Source organism: Eulemur rufifrons, chromosome 16 (genome assembly GCF_041146395.1).
Source record: "Eulemur rufifrons isolate Redbay chromosome 16, OSU_ERuf_1, whole genome shotgun sequence".
Taxonomy (NCBI): domain Eukaryota; kingdom Metazoa; phylum Chordata; class Mammalia; order Primates; family Lemuridae; genus Eulemur; species Eulemur rufifrons.
This window is the reverse complement of record NC_090998.1, coordinates 38,112,324-38,125,465: the sequence shown is the minus strand read 5'-3', so window position 1 is coordinate 38,125,465 and position 13,142 is coordinate 38,112,324. Positions and strand designations below refer to the sequence as shown.

Below are 13,142 nucleotides of genomic sequence, written 5' to 3'. Positions count from 1 at the left end.
CCATTGCCTTTGGGAGGGAAAAGGGAGATTAATAGTAAGTGTACATGCTGGATCATATTGGGATGTTGAAAATGTCCTAAAACTGATTTATGTTGGACAACTTAATAAATTTGGTTTAAAAAGTAATTGAATGAGGTAGAAATTCTAGAACTAAGAAAAAAAAAGTCATTGAAGTCAGGTGCAGTGACTCATGCCTGCAATCCTAGCACTTTGAGAGGCCGAGGTGGGAGGATCACTTGAAGCCAGGAGTTTGAGACCAGCCTGGGCAACATAGCGAGACTTTGTCTCTATAAAATGAAAAAAATAATTAGCCAGGCATGGTGGCAATCTCCTGCAGTCCTAGCTACTCAGAAGGCTGAGCCAGGAGGATTGCTTGTGCCCAGGAGTTTGAGGTTGCAATGAGCTATGATCCTGCCACTGTACTCTAGCCTGCGTAACAAAGCGAGACCTTGTATCTTTAAAAAAAAAAAAAAAAAAAAGTCATTGAATTGTACACTTGAAAAGGGTGAATTATGTGATATGCAAAATGTTTCTCAATAAAGTTGTTTTAAATGTGAAATATAATGCTCATATTAGGATTCTCCAGAGATACAGAAACAATAGTGTGTGTGTGTATGTGTGTGTGTATTTATTATATTTATTATAAGTAATTGGCTTACGTGACTGTGGAGGCTGAATAGTTCCAAGACCTATAGTTGTCAAGCTGGATATTTAAGAGAGTTGACATGTAGTCCAGACTGAAAGCCAGCCAGCTCAAGACCAAAGAAGAGCTGATGTTTCAGTCTGAGTCGGAAGGACTATATAAACCAACAACCTGGCTTAAGCAGTCAGGCAGGAGGAGTTCATTTTACTCAGCCTTTTTGGTCTATTCAGGTCTTGAATGATTGGAAGAGGCTCACCCACATTACAAGGGCAATCTGCTTTATTCAATCTGCTATTAATTCAAATGTTAATTAATAATTCCCAATCTAATTCAAATGTTGATCTCATCCTGAAACACCCTCACAGACACACAGGAATAATATTTGATCACATGTCAAGGTGACAATAAAAAGAATCATTGTAAGTCCACTCCTTGTCAGCTTGGGACCCATAGTCCACCTTTGTCAGCATCTCCTTAAACCATACTTAATTTCCAGATAAAGACATAATAAGGTCATAATTCTGCCTAACATGGTACAACTATTCTGTGTACAACCAAAAGCACACTAACCCCTTCCCCAGAAAAGGAGGTAAAGCCCTTGAATGATTACTCTTTTTGATATCCCATAACGCAAATGCCATGATGCAAAATTAACAATACTTAAATACTATGATATAAAGTTGATACATCTTATGTTACATAAGGGAATAAGAGAAGGAAGAAAACAAAGATATTTGCTTAATATATACACCCACAAACATATTCATAACAAAACAAGGAGGAAATATTCATGACAATTACAGTCCTAAATTCTGTAACTGGTCACATGGTCATATCTGGTATTTATAACTCCTGTCTTCCACTACTTATCCTGTATTTCCTTTGCCTTCAGCAAGCACCTCAATGGGTCATGGTTCTTTACCTGGTGGGGTGACCCAAACCTTTGTTCCTGAGGGGTCTGCCCAATAGTCCTATCTGGATAGGGTTGTTGTAGTTTTTCCAGTGACCTTAATCACAGGGCACTGTAATACTAAGAAATGCCCTAAGGGATCTCCTATAGTCCAGACACATTCTTACTTACCTCCATTGTGGAGTAACAGTCCGATTTCCCCTTGGTACTCAAGGTCAATCACTGCAGCCAGCCCAGTAACTCCTTTCTTTGCCAGCTGACTTGCCCTGAGGAGCCCAAAGTGGCCAGGACTCAGCCAACTTCCAGTTCAGTGGGATCATTGTTGCATCTCCTTGTGGAAGCATTCCTCCCTTTGGAGTAAGATTCCTAGGCCAGCAGACCTTGAGATTGTGGGAACAGGAAACAAAAATTTTGCTAGTGGGGTCACTACGGGAAATAGTGAGTGGTTCAGTTCCCATTTCCACCCCTTGATTCCTGGACCCATGAATCTGGCTATGGGAGAAACAGCACTTACAGGACACTGATGAAGAGCATATACAGTCTTCTCGAGAACTGTGCCCCAGCCCTGCGAGGTATTGCCAAGTAGCTGGTATTGTAACTGTCTTCAAAAGGCCATTTCACTGTTTTATCAAGTCAAAGGCTTCAGGCTGGTGGGGAATATGGTAAGACCAGTGAATTTCATAAGCATGGGCCCATTGCTGCATTTCATTTGTTGTGAAGTGAATTCCTTGATCAGGAGCAATGCTGTGTGAAATACCATGATAATGGATGAGACATCCTGTTGGCAGAGGCATTGTGTGCAGAGAAAACAAATAGGTTTTGCTCCTTCTCATGTTTATTTGCCATTGAATCTCCTCTTTTGTGCTGTATCTATTCAAGTTTCTTGCCAATTTTCATATTAGGTTGTATGTCTTTTATAGATTCATAGTAGTTCATTTTATACAGTATTCTGGATATGCATCCTTTATCAATGTATGTATTCCAAATTTCTTCTCCCAGTCTATGGCTTACCTTCTGACTTTATTTTCTTTTTTAAAAATTTAATTCACATACCATAATATTCAACCTTGTCCTTTTCACCTTTTTAATGATTTTTTTTTTGGTTTGGCCCAATAAAATGTTTAAAATTTTTAATGTAGTCAAATGTATCAGTCTTTTTCTTTTTATTTCTTTTTTTGAGACAGAATCTCACTCCCTTGCCCTGAGTAGAGTGCCATGGCGTCAGCGTAGTTCACAGAAACCTCAAACTCCTGGGCTCAAATGATCCTCCTGCCTCAGACTCCCGAGTAGCTGGGACTACGGGCGCACACCACGATGTCTGGCTAATTTTTGTATTTTTAGTAGAAACGGGGTCTGAGGCTGGTCTCCTGAGCTCAAGCAATCCTCCCACCTCGGCCTCTCAGAGTGCTAGGATTACAGGCATGAGCCACCGTGCCCAGCTGATGAAGTTATTCTTTATCAAATTAAGAGAGTTTTCTTTTATTTCTTAGTTTATAAGAGGTTTGATTGTTTTGAATAATGAATCAATATTGAATTTTACCAAACACTTTATCTATTGCTCTGTGCTGCCCTGTTTGTCATAAATCAAGTGCCATATATGTGGACAAAATCACTGGACTTTCCTCACAAGTGTGGTTAATATAGTGTATAATACTGATTGATTTTCAAACATTAAAATAATGTTTTCATTTTAAGAGTCTCATGCTCTACCGACTGAGCTAGCTGGGTGGTTGTAACCTTTCATTTTGGAATAAGGTGAACACAGTCATGATATATTATCCTTTTTATGTATGGCTAGGTACTATTTGCTAACTTCTTGCTTAGGACTTTTGCAAATCTTCCTTTCTTGTAATGTCTTGTTTTTTAGAGACAGGGTCTTGCTCTGTTACCCAGGCTGGAGTGCAATGGCGCGATTATGCCTCACTGCAGCCTCAAACTCCTGGGCTCAAGCGATTCTCCCACCTTGGCTTCTAGAGTAGCTAGGACTATAGGCGTGTGCCACCACACCCAGCTAATTTTTAAAAAATTTTTTTGTAGAGATGGGTAGGGCATGGTTGGGATCCCATTTTGATGCCTAGGCTGGTCTCGAACTCCTGGCCTCAAGGAATCCTCCTGCTTCAGACTGGCAAAGTGGTGGAATTACAGGCCTGTGCCACCATGCCCAGCCCTGCAATGTCTTTATTGGGTTTGGTATCAAGGTTACCTTTGCCTAATAAAATGAGTTGTGGAGAGTAGCCTTTATTTCTATTATTTGGGAGAATTTGTGTCCAATTGGCATCATTTCTTCCTTAAATATTTGGTAGAATTCATCGATGCCACATCTGAGCCTGGGATTTGATTTGTGGGAATTTAAGAAAAATCACAGCTTTATTGAGATATAATTCACACACTACACAATTCACCCATTTAAAATGTACAACTCCATAGTCCATCACCACTACTAATTTTATTTTTTTTCATGATCTGTGATTTTGTTTTTAATTAAGTTATGATCACACATAATTTTAAAATTTGTGTTTATCTCCTGTACTTTAATCCTTCTAATGAGTTGGTAAAAGCACCATTACCAATCACACATATACAGAAGTTCTACAGTTTTATGTGTTTCAGAAGAGCTGTTTAAAGACAATCCTAAATTATAACTTAGTCTGACTTAGGTAGTGAAGAATTCAAAAGTTTAATTTGCTATTTCGTGTCACATTGACTTTTAAAAGCATTTAACCTTATAGATTGTCTATAAAATGTGATAAATGTTAAATATTCTTTATTTGATATTACACATAAACAACACTAAAATGCCTTTCAATAAATAAAAGGCAGCATTTTAGTAGACACAGGGAAATTAGATTGGCATAGTGAAGACCAAAAATATATAAAGTAAACATTGGTACCTTATCTCCAGCCCTCGCCTTTAACAGGCTAATAATGAACACACGTTAAAACACCCGTGAGTCTTGCTTGGTTCCGAGACAGTGAAGCAATTTCCCTAGTATTTAAATATATTCACATAACCAGTTATATAAATCTAAATATAAAACCAATCTTCAACAGGTTTTGAAATGGCAATTTACCATCCTTGTGAAAAGTTGAACACTACTAATTAATCCAATCATATCTTCAGAAGGAGAATACAGTGATAGCATTTACTGTATTGGAATTACTATCAAAATTCAAAAAACCGAATTAACCACAAGCCAGTCTTAGTTAAATCAGGACTGTCCAACAAAAATATTCTGTCACTCTTTCATGATCTGAATTCTGGTGTATGAGACCAATAAATTATGGTACACATAAAAAAAGTTATGAGATATTTCTGGTTTGTAATAAATAAGGCAGTGGCCTATTACTCATTAGTGGCTTTTTTGAGATAAGCTATCAAGTCTGCCCTTTCTCCCTTCTTCTTAATGCCAGCGAAGATCATTTTTGTTCCAGGGATGTACTTCTTGGGATTCTCCAAATACTCCATCAGCGTATCCTCTCCCCAGGTGATGCCTTTGTTCTTATTGGCGTCTGTGTAAGAGAATCCAGCAGCTTGACCTGTCTTCCTCCCAAAGAGACCATGGAGATTTGGCCCAGTCTTGTGCTTGCCTCCCTTTTCCACAGTGTGGCACTGGGCACACTTCTGAACAAAAAATTTCTTGCCTTTCTCAACATCACCCATATTTAATTCTCTCTTTGGTTGCTGACAGCACGAAGGTTCCCAGTCAGAAGCCGGACGTCCCGCTCTCTGCACTACTAATTTTAGAACATTTTCACCACCCTATAAAGAAACCCCAAACCATTGGCAGTCACTCCCCTTTTGTGGAAATGTTTTAAATTATAGATTCACTTAAGAGTTTTCTGCTTCCTTCATGGTCAAACTCAAGTGCCTACACTTCAAGATTAGCTCTTCCCTGAGACTCCTGCTCCAGGGAATCAATGTCACCAAACAATGACTGACTGTGGCACCATGCTGGGCACGGGAACACACAGAAAGGAGATGAGTGGATGGGACATTGAACCCTGGCTCTACAGATCCCTGAGTTTTAGCACCAGGTTAGAGTTAAGCCTTTGAACATTCAAGCTTACATTCTAAATTTATATCTTCATCTGCAAAGTGGGGAGAGTAATCCCTTCTCTATTTTTCAGGATTAGGGTGAGACAAATGAGAGAATATGTATAAAGGCACTCTGAAAATTGTAAAGTATTATTAAGTTATTACTGAAGGGCTGGAAATTCAGCAGAGAGATATTACAGAAATAACAGAAGTAATAAATATGGATCCATAAGCATGTATGGCAGCAACTACGCTTTTGAGCACCCACCATGTGCTAGGCACTGCGGTAAATGCTGTATGTGCATTACCTCACTGGATTCCTACAATCACCTGTGAAGCAAGTGCTGCCTTATTTTCATTTTACAGATGAGAAAAGTGATGCTTAGAGGAGTTAAGTAACTCACTCAAGGTGAGATGGCTACTAAATGACAGTCTGTGGGGAGGGGTTGGTCAGTTTGGACTGACCAGTGGCCCCTGAGAGGACTGCATTTATGGTCTGTCAAGGAAGCAGACCCTCCTCACACAAGTTATTCAATAACCCCTATAAAGCAATCCTCCCTTCACCCAGGCTTCTCTTTCTCTCTCCATATTTTTTGTGAACGTTTTCCCTTTTGCCCTTCCTGTATCTCTCTGCAAACCCCTCCCCACCCTCCCGCCCCGAAATCTAGATTCTTCTCATAGCTTCACAAATCAGCTCTGGGATGGATGCAGAGGCTCCTGTTTCCATGGTGATGTGGGGAGGCTGGTACACCGCACGCCAAGTGTAGGCGATGCAGAGAATTGGCCGAGCGAGGATCCAGAGGTGTCGGCAGTAACCAGGCTCCGGGAAAAGAGATCGACGAGAAAGCCAAGTCTCAATGACTGGACCTCCCTTGAGCTCCAGAAGAACCTCCACCCCCACCACGTCCCCTGCCCTCCCTAGACTCCTAATTTGGGAGTAGAAGATAGGAGCCCTGGGAAGGGAGGCGGAGAGGGCGCCTAAGGAGAAGCCACCGCCCCTGATTTGCTTTGAAGACAAAGCCTAATCGTAGATGGAAAGCCTGCCCGGTGGGGTGCCGTGCCCTCCCCTGGCACCTGGCCTCGCCTCCCTCCCTCCTTCCCGCGCAGACCCCAGGGTTTGAGCCACCTGGCCCTCGCCGGGCGGCTGAAGGGGAGCAGGGCAGCCAGCAGGGGGCAGAGTCTCCCTCATTAAAAGCTGCAGGACTCTTTCCTCTGCTCCCACCCCACCCCCTGCTTTCAGCAGGATTATTTTCAGCTGACAGGCTGCAAAGGCGCAGTAGGTGGATTTCAGGACAGGAGATGGGTTCTGGCAGGGGCTGTGAGCCACTGAAGCGTTGGTCTTAAGCTGTGGGCCCCACTGAGGAGAGGGGCATTTAGGGCCATAGAGTCAGGGGCTGAAGCAAGGGGCACTTTTACTTTTCCTGGCAAAGATTTCTTCTGAGGTTTTTCTTAATCCACTGAAAACATTAAAAACACCCTAACAGTGAGGAGGAGGCTTATTCATTCATTCGATAACTGTTTATTGAGTATCAACTATTACATTCACTGATGGATGCATCCAATCAGAAACAAGTATTTACAAAATGCCTACACTGTGTTTCTTAACCTTTTGGGGATGGAGGTTGTCACGTATCCTTTGAGATTATGACAAAAAATACAGACTCTCTCCCAGAGAGAATGCACTAGGGACCTACAAACATTTGCACATGATTGTGGGAGGCTCATCCACAGGCCCCAGGGCATAAACCCCTGGTCTGTTACCGGCCAGGCCCTGGCTGGGCACTGGGGATACAACAGCAAGCCAGTTAAGCATGATCCCTGGCCTGCCTGAGCGTGGCAGGCTCGTGGGAGGCATAGACAGGGAGATGCTTGAGTGGGCAATCCAGGTGCTGGGAGACCCCAAAGGAGGGCCACCTGCCTAACCCAGTGGGCTTCCTGAAGTGACAGGTAAACTGAGACCTGAAGATGGAGTAGGAACTGGCCAGGCAACGACCCGAGGGAGGAAAGCACGTGTAAAGGCCCTGAGGAGAGACAACAGCCAAGCTGAGAAACTGACAGCAGGCCCTCGTGGCTGGCTCTGAGATGCCAGGAGGAGGATGGAGAGAAATGAGGCCAGAGGGGTAAGTGCCATCTGTACTTGGAATACAGCTGAGAACAGGGAGACAGCTGCTACCCTCAAGGACACAGACAAGAAAGCCAGTGGTTATGATGCCCACGTGTCCAGTTTGTCATTGAAATAGGGTGATATGGGAGTGGGGGGGGGAGCATTGAACTCAATCTTGGGGATCAGGCCCAGGGCCCAGAAAGTGGGGTTCCAGAGGCAGGTGGACCCATGGGGCATTCAGAATATTCTCAGCCTCTGAAGACGGCTGGAGGGGAGAGATACTGGGGGAAGTCATCAGCACACCTTGGTTTGACTGCAGACTACCACTGAGAACATCTTTTATTCTGGGGATGAGGAGGGCTGCGGTGGGGGTGAACTCAGCTCTACTTTTTTTTTTTTTTCTTCAATATTTCCCAGGCTGGAATCAAACTCCTGAACAGAAGCCTCCACCTCCTGTGTAGCTAAGACTACAGGTGTGCACCAACTTGCCCAGCTACTTTTTTAAGTACCAGAGTTGTGGCCAGAGGCAGCTTCGAGTAAGCAGAGGGAACAGCAGGCTCAGCCGCTGGCTCCTTGATGTGGTCCTAGGGGGTGGGACTGGAAGAGCCTGGGATGAGACAGGGAATCAGAGACGTCGCAATGATTTACTGCCAGTGATTCAGTTTATTTGAGAAACAATCATATACGGTAGCCCCTCCTTATCTGTGGTCTCGCTTTCCATGGTTTCAGTTACCTGCGGTCAACCTTGGTCCAAAAATATTAAATGGAAAATTCCAGAAATAAACAATTCATAAGTCTTAAATTGCTGCCGTTCTGAGTGGTGCGGTGAAATCTCATGTCATCTCATTCCCTTTCACATGGGACATGAATCATTGCTTTGTCCAGCATATCCCCGCTGTAGACGCTGCCCGCCCATTAGTCACTTAGTAGCCCCCTTGGTTATCAGATCACTGTCTTGGTATCACAGTGCTTGTGTTCAAGTAACCCTTATTTTACTTAGTAATGGCCCTAAAGTGCAAGAGTAGTTAGTGATGCCAGCATATCATAGTTGTTCTATTTTATTATTAGTTATTATTGTTAATCTCTTACTGTTCCTAATTTATAAATTAAACTTTATCATAGGTATGTAGGTATAAGAAAAACCATAGTGTCTGTAGGGTTTGGTGCTATCTGTGGCTTCAGGCATCCACTGGGTGTCTTGGAACGTATCCCCTGAGGATAAGGACCGTAAGTGCTGTATAATTACTACATGCCAGGCACTGTCGTAAACATTTAGCAAATATTACCTCATAACATGCCTAGGAGATAGGCATGATCATCATCATTTTACACATGGGGAAACTGAGGCACGGGGCAGTTTAGTAACTTGGCAAGGTCAAATAGCAAGTAAGTGACAAAGCCGCTATCTGAACCGGGGCAGTCTGGCTCCAGAGTTTGTGCTCTTCACCACAAAACTATGCCATCTCTTGAGAGGGAAGGCAGTTGCAAGGGTTAAGAATTGAACCTGGGCCTCCCACATGGGACAGATAGGAATTCTACCACTCCACCTCCCAGGCCACTGATGAGGTATAAGGAGCACCTGCTACAAGAGGGTCCCAGGAAAGTGGGAGCAGCCGTGGGAAAGAGTGAGGACTTACAACTGGGGAAGCTGCCAGAGACCCGGGCATAGAGGACCAGGACCAGAGAGGGGCAACTAGTTAAGAGATGAGGTTAAGCCTGGCGTGGTAGCACACACATGTGGCCCCAGCTACTCCAGAGGCTGAAATGGAGGATCCCTTGAGCATAGGGGTTCAAGGCTGTAGTGTGCTCTGATTGTGCCTGTGAATAGCCACTGCACTCCAGCCTGGGCAACATAGCGAGACCCTGTCCCTAAAAATCAAAAAATGATACGCTGCTTTGGCAACCATCCCCAGTGTGCTCCTTACTTCTGGCAAGTAATAAAACCCCTTTGTTTTAACAACAACAAAGAAATACATAAAAATTATAAAATGAAAGAGAGAGGTAAGGTCAGGGCATTGGCAAAACGGAAACTCCTACGGTGGCCTATGAGTTCTAGCCCCTGTCATCTTCCCTTGTCATCTCCTGCTGTTCTCCCCTCCCTCGCAATCTTCCAGTCACACCGTCCTTTCCTGCCCTAGGGCCTTCATACTTGACGTTGTCTGTGCCATGAACCCTCCCCACACAGACGCGCTTGCCCTTTTCCAGGCTGTCCCTCATGCATCCTCCACATCTCAGCCTCACTGGCAGTTCCTCGGAGAGGCCCCCTTAGATCCAGTCTCTGTATTAGATCCCTTCTCTTATTTTCTCATAGTGGCACCCTATGATCAAATATTTCCATTATAACCTGTATCACAATTTGAAATTATATATTCAGTTGTGTTTATTTATTTACTGTCTAACTCTCCCATTAGACTGTAAGCCCATGAGGGCAAGGACCCCACCTTATTCTCCATTGTAAACTTTGTTCCTAGCACAGTGCTAGACCCATACAGACACTATCATAACATTTGCTAACTGGGCATATGAATTTAGAGGCATCTTAGAGGTCTACTGGTCCAATGCTTCTTTCCTCTTACCATATACCCAATTGGTGGTCATCTACTTTCTCCAATACTCCCAGCAGCAGAGAACTCAATACTTCATGAAGAGGCCTATTCCACTTTTTTTTTTTTTTTTGAGACAGGGTCTTGCTCTGTTACCTGGGCTAGAGTACAGTGGCACAATCATAGCTAACTACAGCCTTGAACTCCTGGGCTCAAGTGATCCTGTAGCCTCAGCCTCTTAAGTAGCTGGGACTACAGGTGTGCACCACCACACGTGGCTGATTGGTTTTTTTTAGTAATGGGGTCTCTCTATATTGCCCAGGTTAGTCTTGAACTCCTGGCCTCAAGCAATCCTCCCTCTTTGGCCTCCCAAAGTGCTGGGATTACAGGTGTGAGTCACCGTGCCCCACCCCATTCCACTTTTGAAGAGATTTAATAGTTAGAAGGTTTTTCTTCATCAAAGAAAAATCTGATGCCCTGTTCTCTGTCTGTCCTAGTCTGGCCCTCTGAAGCCGCCTCCTTTAAACCTTGGCTGACAGTCATGCTTGCCCCGCCCTCCTCCCTCAGCCTTCTCTGTGCCACCTCAACAGGTGCAGCTCTGGAAGGCTTGGTTTCTCAACCCTTCTTTACCCCGGTCCCCCTTCTCAGGAAACACTCCCTTTGGTCAGCACCCGGATTTGTGATTTATGATCATTTCCCCAGGCACTCTAGCAACTGGGATACAGGCCCAGCATGATGAGGGAAGGGAGAGAGGAGAAAGTGAGAAAAGAAAGCTGCTTTCTTTTCCACCATATAACCAGAAGTATTTCTCCAGGAAACAATATTATTGATGATGGTTGGGGCCCCAGGCTAGTCCTAAACTAGATGTACCACTGTCAGCTGCATTCTAGGTCAAGTGGCCTTTCTGGACCCATTTAAGATTTTTTCTCTGGGAAAGATGTGTTTGAGTTCCAAACAACCAAGTTATATATAAACCGTTTAAATAACCAGCTTACAAATTGGGAACGGCTTCTATAGAAGTATTTAGGTAACACTGAGTGGGAGAGTGAAGGGATAAGAACAGAGTGGGCTTGCTCAGAAAAGTTTCCAAGAAGATCTTGAAGCAAGCATAGGAAAAGTGGGAAGGGTTTGGACAACCCTGGGTTTAAATCCCAGCTATTCCACAGACTAGCTATGAGCGTTTGCCTAATTTACCTAACTTCCCCTCAGATTCCTCTCTCTAGTAAAGGAGGACAGTATTTTTTTTTTTTTTTTTTTTGAGACGGGGTCTCCCTCTGTCACCCAGGCTGGAGCGCAGTGGTGCAATCACAGCTCACTGCAGCCTTGAACTCCTGGGCTCAGAGGATCCTCTTGCCTCAGCCTTCAGAGTAGCTAGGGCCGCAGGCACACGCCACCACATCTGGCTAATTTTTAAATTTTTTGTAGAGATGGGGTCCTCCCTGTGTTGCCCAGGCTGGTCTCAAACTCTTAGCCTCAAGCGATCCTCCCACCTTGGCCTTCCATGGGATTACAGGCATGAGCCACCAAGCCCAGCCTGAAGACAGTTATTTTTACCTCACGGAATTGTGGGAGACATTAAATGACTGTATGGCCATCAACACGATGCCTGGCACACAAGTGCTACATGAATGGTCGGTATTGTAATGTTTTCCAAACAGGGATTTTTGTCCTCTTGGAGTGAGGTAACAGGATCTACGACCTGCTAAAGACCCTGAACCCTATGTGCAGTTCTACCTGTGGGAGCCCATGCTTGTTAAAGAGAGGACTTATTAAAGAGAGCCCTCTGCCTTCCCCAAGCACACACTCCAAAGCATGGAGACTAAAAGGGGGCTCCAGAGGGGAGGCAGGGGGGCAAAGGAGCAGGGGTCTGAGTGTCCCTAAAGACCAGTGTCTCTGTAGGGGTGCCTGTCCTGCGTGGACCGCGGTGACCGCGTACGCAAACATGCTGCCTGCTCTGCCTGTCAGCGGGACTCTGAGACTCCCCTCCCTCCCTCAGGCTCCATTACTCAGCTCTTCGCAGCCCCAGGCCTTATCACTTAGCTGTCTGCCCTCTGGCCTCTTCCCTTTGTTTACTGGCTTGGCTGGCTTTCTCCTCTGGGAACAAAGGAGGTGTTCAGTTCTGGGCAGTGCCTGGCTCCAGCTGCCCCACCCCCACCCTTCCCCTTTCCAGGAGGGTTGCCCCTATCTCAGACAGACCCCGTGGTTCTGAGAGGCCCCTTCCCACAGTTCCAGGGAAAGGGGAGGCTGAGTTCTTTGGCACCCCTTTTTTCTCACCCTCTGGGCCCCATTCCTGTCCCCAACGAGGCCCCTGAAGCTTCACTTGTCTAGGCTAGAGACAGCTCCTCTCCCTATTGTCTGGCCAGGATTTGGAAGCTCTGGTTTCCATAGCAACCCCTGGGCATTTAATTAAGGGAGGAGGCCTTCTCTTCCAGGCTGGGCAGTTCCAAATCTCAGCCCGAAAGGCTACCCTGAGGGGGTGAGGGAAAAGTGTTGTCCTCCAATATTGCACAATTCTGGCTTCCCCACAGACTTCATTGTGGCTTTCCCAGCCCACCCCTCTCCCATCTGCCACCCCTATCCTCACTTCCCACCAGAGCGGGCTGGGGAGACCTCTCAAACCAGCTACGGCAAACCCAGGTCCCAGGCTAGTAGAGGTTTCAAGGGGTGACATGCAATTGCTGTAAGGCCCCCCTGTATATACTGTTGCTTTGTTTCCTGGACTATGTATGTATAAGGTTGGGGATAAGAGCAGGCGATAATTCAACACTGGTCCTGCTATCCAATTTCTCTACCGTAGAATGGGTTTAGGGGCTCTTTGAAGCCCCTGAAATTGAATATAACATGTGTATAAGTTCATTATAAGCTTTTCCCCAGATACTAGGTACACATCTTTCATCAGATCCTCA

The 13,142-nt window shown here is 44.9% G+C and overlaps 1 pseudogene; it reads right to left on the bottom strand.

Annotated features, from left to right (window-relative positions):
• Positions 1 to 4,723: 4,723 nt before the first annotated feature.
• Positions 4,724 to 5,214, bottom strand: LOC138397168 (cytochrome c, somatic pseudogene; annotated as a pseudogene).
• Between the last annotated feature and the right edge of the window lie 7,928 nt (positions 5,215 to 13,142).